An 8,257-nucleotide genomic window follows, 5' to 3' on the forward strand; every position below is an offset into this window, starting at 1 on the left:
AAAAAAAAAAAAAGAGTTGTAGCTTATTTACTCATTATGTTTGGTTCATTGTATTAAAACTACTCAAGTCAGGTGTTAAGAACTGACCAATGATTGGGAACTGCTTTGTCACTTTCATGTTATAATCCATCAAAGATTCTTTCTGCTTTGTATCTCCAAAATTTTTCTTGACATTTAGTGACAGTTCCTGTGCTCTTTATCATATCATGACCTGTGTTCTCAAGCATTTCCAGAGAGAAGCTATTATTGTGGGGTTTTTTCCTCCTTACAAGTCACATAATTCCCATTGCATGGCGTTACGCATTTTTCTATTGTCATACTGAATTATCTGTTTCACATTCAGCAAACATTTCTATTTTACTGATCTGCAGAATCCCCCCACGGAACTGATGGAATCAAATAGAAACTGTGTCAGCTGATTTTGATTCCTACAAACACATAACCCTAATGACACTGCATCGTGAATGCCCCTCTCAAACTTTCCAAGTTGCAAAAAATATGGCTCTGATAGACCTCATTTGTATAAGTGTAAACAAGTAATCACACCATTATAGAGCTTTACATGAATAAATATCATACAGAAAAACAAGCCAGCATTGTTGTCAGTGGCAAATCACCATTCATCAAAAAATTTTTGATACATTTTTTTCAGTCTAGTTCTCTTGCCCAAGCCTATAGTTGAGAAAGCTATCTGTACTGGAAGGAGTCATTTTACGCGATGCAAAAGCAAATGACTTGGGCCAGGAAGTTCTGAGGCATCATCCAAAAGAAATCCTTCATAAATAACATACATCTTCCTCAGTGGTGGTGGCTGGGACGTAATTTCTTACCACCTGAGTCCTGTAGGTAATTATACAAATTAAGATAAAGCTATCTGTACTATAAATACATGACTACGTCCATTAAAAATTCTGCCTCTTACAAAGGCTACAACTTACTTGTCATTATCACACTTAATAGTTACTCTCCCACCTCCTCAAGACAGACAGCTTAAGCTTTTCTATGCCAAATCGATGCCATGTTTTGAACACCACGAAGGACAAAGCCTTGGGCAGCCAACAGGCTGGGGGCTCACGGGCTCACCATTCCTGCCTTCTAGCAACTCCATTTACTCACAGCCTCCTGTACATGTGCCCTGAACATGCCACCTGTGCTGCCCACAGCAAAGCTCTGCTCCTAGGCATCTGCAGCAGCTTACAGGTATAGTGACCAGACTTGCTAAGCTGATCTGACAAGTGCCTGAGGGGGCATGGCTGCAGGCAGCTATCATCTCCCTGCGTGTAAGGAGCTTTGTGTGCACTGCACATCCTTTTCTTCCTCTCCAAAGCATAGTGCTTATGAGTTCAGCCTTTTGCCAGCAGGCAGCAAAGCATCAAGATGCTCTCAAAGTCCTAAATGATCTTGCAGGTCCTTTCCAATCTTGTGATTCTATGATTTAGCAGAAAGCTGAGAACAAGATCAAAGCAACCATAGTCAATCAAGCAGGTGGAATAAATCATACGCTGACACGAGAGCTATTGGACTCTGGAATCTGAATCCCTACATGCCCATGAAGAATCATGCAATCCTTGGACACCCAGCAGTGGTCTCCAACACAACTACCCCATAAGAAACTAGAACTGAGACAGGTGAGCAGAGTAGAACAATGTGAGAATGGATCCCACCTCACGGTCATGGGCCAATGCAAACCTCAGAAGGACAAATAAAAAATGTCTCACTAAAAGACACTGCATGTTTTAAAACTGCTGTCCTGAAAAATCCTGTCTTCTGGGTGCCCAGCACCACTCCAACAGAGTAGAAATACTCCCACTTCCTCTCCATGCTAACAAGGGAAACAGGAAGGAATTGCAGCAGTGTATTTTGTACTAAGCTCTAAAGGTTTTGCAGTGATTTTCCTACCTGTTATCAGGGGCTAACTACCATATTTATCTTATGGGTCTTATGACAGATGGCATTTGTTTTACAACCCCACTGCCTGAAACCACAGTATATGAGAATCCTTTTTGCTCTGAAGTTATGGAAACAAGCCAGAGAAGAGAAAGCCTAAAGGAAAACAAATAATAAGACAACAGAAAAGTCTTCAATTATTAATTTCTAGCATCGTGTTCATTTCTACTCAGAACTTCAATTTATTTAATTTGGCTATCCTTTTTAATCATTTGATATCCTAAGTATTATAATAAAAATAGAAAAAATATAATCAAAATAGAAGAAAAAAATTGGATGCCATTTTGGCTTCAGAGGGCATTTTAAAACTTTAATATAAAGCACAACTCCACAGAACAGTATAAAAGCATGTTATAGTTGGTGCAGCTGTACTCAATATTTATATCCAAAGAAACAAGCAATTACAGATGTAAATGGTTTAATTATTGAAATGAAGGAAGAAAGCATGTGTATATGCAAGCACAAAAGTATAAAAAGCACTGGCTTCACTCTAAGATAAAAGGACAACTTTTTCTAACTTTGGCCATTTGCCAAGCCAGCTGAGCAGAAACTTCTATCACTTTGACGCCAAAGAGCCAAATGAAGGCACCTCACCAGGGCTCCTCAACCTTGGGTCCTGCACTGTGCTGGGGAAAGGACCCCAAGAACTTGTATCATCTGTATCTCATCTCATTGATTTCTGCCCCTCAACCTGAAATCAGTCACCATCAGATTGTTTTCATTTCATTCATGTTAGCTTATCTTTCCCACACTTTGCTCACATACTCATCCCAACCCAATACCAAATTTTGGCTTTCTTAGGTAACAGTATCAGCTGAAATTCAACTACTAACAGCCATCACACATGCTATGGATATACATTAGTATACCTCATAGCTCCACATGGTATCACAGTTCCCACCATGTGTCCAGAAAGACAAATTAAGAGACTGACTTCTTCTAAGAGACACAAACAATCTGCTTTCAGAAGTTGATGGTTTCACTTGTTCCTGATGGCTTGCTAAAAAACTCAAATTCTACAGCATGTAATATTTGAATGATGCAAGGAAGATGAGACTAAATGGCAATGAACACCAATAAATACCTAAAAAAAAACAGGTGTGCATGGAAGAAATATCCTGAAATTAGACATAGAGAACAATAAGATTGGGTCCACTGGTGGGAACTTTCACTAATATTTAACCCTGCCATAACCCTGCAGCATGAGTGAAAAAACAAAGCAGTTCTGAAGAAAAACTTGTTTTGAGTGACTAGAAAAAATGAGCAAAAAAGTATACATCGCTCTCAGGGAAAGCAGAGCAGCTAGGCAGAAGGCACAATACTTAAGGCACTTCTAGCTGCCAGTGCTATCACTTTACTGCGTGACCTATAACATAAATTTGCATAACATTGCTGTTTCCACTGAATCCAAATTACATAATGGAAAAGATAAAATGTAGATTTTTTCATTTATGTAGCCTGAAAAATTAATGCTTTTTTTCCCCTGTACCTGCAGATGCTTCAAAATTAAACTAAATCTCACCTCTACTGGAATCTTCTGCTACTGAATACAGAACAAAGCAATTTTCATTTCCTTTCAAATCAAACTGCTCTAAGTGGTTCTAATTTTTTTGTTCCATCAAGTGATATTACAAGGAGTCTGCAGAGGCAAAGAACAGACTAGCAAAGTATACAAAACTGCACTGCTGTTTGCCAAGCACCTTGCTCAGTGTGCTACACAATGCATTACCCACAGACAGATATACCAATCACAACAGAGCAATCCACCCAACAAAGCTGAAATGGAAAATGGTTACAAAATTATTGCCTTAGAAAAAAAGCACAGGGAAATAGCCAGTTTTCCAGAAGAAGCACATCCAAATAATAGAAATTGTGAATAATTGCAGCTCTGACTTGAGTGAATAAAAAAACAGGAAGTAACATAATGGGGGACAAAATCATATAGGAACATATAGAGTTTTTCAGTTAACTGAAAAAATTAAGCATCTAGCTAATGTTCAGCATAGCCAATTAAACAGTGTTCTCTAACTTTTTGCTCTTTTAAAATTCAAATTATCTTAAATGAGATGTTTTAAAAGAGCTACTTTGAATTTGTCAAAACATTTCAATATTTCTAAAATATTAAATTAGAAAATATCAAGAAAAAAAAAGTTTTCCTACTTATTTTCTTCACTTTCAGTTACTTATCACTTGGGACCTAACTTCAAAAATAGCATCAATGCTTCTCAAAAATTACTTTTTTTCAGCAAATTTCCATTTAGCATCAAAATTCCTCTCTGCTATATGTCTCTTCATCTGAGATAGAACCTTGTCTACTTCCTACTGCTTATTCTTTATATGAGCAACCATCCTCTCACATGCACTGAAACCCCTCCACTTCCTTCTCCACCAATCCTTATGTCCAAAACTAGCTTTATTGTTTTGTATCAAACAGATACACAGTACTAAACTCTTATTACATTGCTGTCATTACTTGCCATGTTTGTTCTCTAGAGCACATTTTAAAACCTTATATAAACAACAAACAAAATGAAGAACTGACAATCAGTATAAAGGTATTGTTTTGATCTTAGTTATGGGCTTGAGCTTTCACGCTCACTGTGGTTCATGCTGTTCCACTGATGTCTAAAAGCATCTGATCTGGGTTAGCAACTATAACCCATCTATTTGTGAGATTGGTGAATGATATACAGCAGCCTCAAGTGCAGAGTGGTCGCTGAATAGCTAGAACAGAAAAAAGTCACAGCAAAGGCCAGACCAGCAGCCAGACCAAGCTGTGCCAGCCCAGCACCTTCAAACATCGACTCTCCTTGCTGCAACAACTGCTTTATCTCACAGGAGGAAACTTATTATTCGTTATACATTTTCTGGCTTACAGTTCTGACTTCACATAGCAAAATCAGCTTTATTAATCAATTGGATCCCAGGAGCAATATCCACTAAATAGTATCCTAAGCATAGCTGCGAAGCATTTAGCAGCAGCAGCATTCATAGAATCTCATGGAAGGTTGGAAAAGACTCCAAGATCATCTAGCCCATGGGTGTGCAACCTGTCGGCTTGCCTGGACTGCATTTACTTCTAGAAATTGTTTTGGTCCACATATACTTAGGTTGCTCCAAAAGTAATGCCTCCCACTTATTTCCAATGGAAACAACAATCTATACAAGGTGCATAGTAACAATATTCAACAGAGAAAATTCTTAGCTGTTTTTCAACACAGTCACCACGAGTTATGCATTTTCTCCAGCAATGAACAAGAGCATGCATACTTTGCTCATAACAATCTGACCCACTGTTATCAATGCTGAAACAGCACATAGAGAAGAAGCTGGACATCAGCAGGGAGAGGGAGGTGATTGTCCTTACCCATCTACTCAGCTCTTGTGAGGCCCCATCTGCAGTACTGCGTCCAGGACTGGGGTCCCCAGCACAAGAAAGATGAGGAGGCCTTGGAACAAGTCCAGAGGAGGGCCACTAAGATGATCAGAGGGCTGGAGCACCTCTCCTATGAAGAAAGGTTGAGAGAACTGGGATTGTTTAGCTTGGAGAAGAGAAGGCTCCAGGGAGACCTCATCTTGGCCTTCCAGTACTTGAAGGGAGCTTATAAACAGGAGGGGGAACAACTGTTTACATGGGTTAATAGTGATGGGACAAGGGGGAATGGTTTTAAACTGAGACAGGGGAGGTTTAGGTTAGATATTAGGAGGAAGTTTTTCACTCAGAAATGGTGATGCACTGGAACAGATTGCCCAGGGAGCTTGTGGATGCCCCATCCCTGGAGGCATTCAAGGCCAGGCTGGATGTGGCGCTGGGCAGCCTGGTCTGGTGGTTGGCGACTGTGCACATAGCAGGTGGTTGAAACTAGATGATCCTTGTGGTCCTTTTCAACCCAGACCATTCTATGATACGATATGATTCTATGATACAGCTTCACTGTGCTCACATTTGCTGTTTGGTTTCAATAACAATTAAGCATCAGTGAATGTCAGTGGGTGCAATTTTTCTGCATGGAGGAATTCAGTGACACACCTTTGCTTCATACACACTTCATTGTCAGACATCATTGCACCAGGCTGCCCCTCTGCTGCCATTTGTCACACAGCAACAACATGTAAAGGAATATTGGTGGAAAGGTTCAGCCTCTACTACCATACCACCAATATCCGCCTCTGACATCATAGGCCAACATAATAAAACAGGAGGCATTACTTCCAGAACAACCCTCGCAAAATATACAATATTGTTAATACAAGTAACAGAACATTTTAACTTGAATTATTTTTCTTAAGACATTTAAAGAAAGAGAGAAGAACAAAAACACAAAACAAATAGGATATTTGACCTTGTTTCTGTGAAACTAACACACCAGACTGGTTTGATGGTGATGGCTTTGTTTCAAGGTGTTTATCAGAGATTTTTGATGGAATTTTACTCTTCCATACTTCATCTTTGACAGTAACTGCTCAAAATGTGTACTGGCAAAAAGCAATGACGTGGATAAGATGTAACTGTAAAGCCAAGGATAGTCTTCTCTGCTAAGAATTCGGACAGGGATTCAGAAAGTCCAGTAGAAACATGATCAGATTTTTGAGTTTAATATCTGATTGCTGATTGCAACTCTGTGCATTTCATCTGAAAACGTGCAGGTCATGTATTTATATCAGCTGAAAATGGTCTTGCAAACAGAAATTGATGACATTTTTTCTGGCAATCTTGAAACCCCAAGCTGGGATGTAGCTGACACACTCGAGGGATGGGATGTCATTCAGAGGGATCCGGACAGGCTTGAGCAGCGTGGCCTGCAGTGTGCAGGTGGTGATTCTGCCCCTCTACTCAGTGCTGGTGTGACCTCACCTGGAGTATTGTGTTCAGATGTGGCATCCTCAGTACAGGAGATACATGGACTTGTTGGAACACGTCCAGAGGAAGGCCACAAAACTGATCCAAGGCTTGGAACACTTTCCCTTAAGAGGACAGGCTGAGAGAGCTGGGGCTGTTCAGCTTGGAGAAGTGAAGGCTCCAGGGTGACTTGAGAGCAACCTTTCAAGTATCTAAAGGGGAGCTACAGGAAAGAAGGGGACAGACTCTTTAGCAGAGTCTAATTGTGACAGAATAAGGGGAAATTGTTTCAAGCTGAAAGAGAGTAGATTTAGGTAGGGCACAAGGAAAAAGTCTTTCATAGTGAAGGTGATAAGGCACTGGAATTGGTTGCCCAGATATATGGTGGGAGCCTGGAGATTTTCAAAGCCAAGCTAGGCCAGGCTCTCAGCACCTGACTGAGCTGTGGATGTCCCTGTTTGTTGCAGAGGAGTTGGATTTGATGACCTTTAAAGATCCCTTCCAACTCTAAGGATTCCATGATTCTGTGATTCTGTTTTCAAATTCCTTTATCAAAACAGAAAGCACATCTGTGCATTCTTTACTGTTCAGAGTCTTGCGTTTAGCCAATATATCAACATGCATACAGTTATTTGCCATCACTTGAGTCAGCACAGCACATCCTGCCCTCCCTGTGCTTTGCTTTGCATTGACACAGAGTTAAGAATGCACTAACTGGCTGTTGCTGAGCAATGGTTGCATGCCTGGAGCTGCTCAGCAGAGAAGAGCAGTTGCCTTAAATTGCAGAGAGAGGATGGGCTGCATTGAGAGCTGTGGGGGCTGCATGCATGCCTCATCTAGTCCAACCGTCCACCAATATTTCCCCACTAAACCATGTCCCTTAGTACCATCTTAATGTTTCTGGAATACCTCTAGGGATGATGACTCAACCACCTCCCTGGGCAGCCCCCTCCAGCACCTGACTGCTTTTTTGGAGCAGTAACTTTTCCTAACATCCAACCTGAACCTCCCCAAGTGCAACTTGAGGCCATTCCCTCTACTCCCATCCCTAGTTACAGATAGCCTCAATCCTTTTGGTTGTTTTCTTTACAATACATTACTAACAAGCCAAAAGCATTCCCTCGAGTCCTATATCATAGAATCATAGAATGATTTGGGCTAGAAGGGATCTTTAAGAACAACTAGTTTCAAACCCCTGCTATAGGCAGGGACATCTCCCTCTAGACCAATTTGCTCAAAACCCCATTCTGGCCTTGAATGCTTCCAGGGAGGGAGCATTCACAACTTTGCTGGGCAACCTGTTCCAGTGTCTCACCATCCTTGCAGTAAAGAATTTCTTCCCAATATCTAGTCAAAATCTATCCTCTTCCAATTTACAAGCATTTCCCTTTCTCCTGTCCCTACTTGCCCTTATAAAAAATTCCTCCTCAGCTTTCCTGTAGGCCCCCTTCAGGTACTGGAAGGCTGCTA

The sequence above is a fragment of the Meleagris gallopavo genome, chromosome Z (assembly GCF_000146605.3).
Source record: "Meleagris gallopavo isolate NT-WF06-2002-E0010 breed Aviagen turkey brand Nicholas breeding stock chromosome Z, Turkey_5.1, whole genome shotgun sequence".
Classification (NCBI taxonomy): Eukaryota; Metazoa; Chordata; class Aves; order Galliformes; family Phasianidae; genus Meleagris; species Meleagris gallopavo.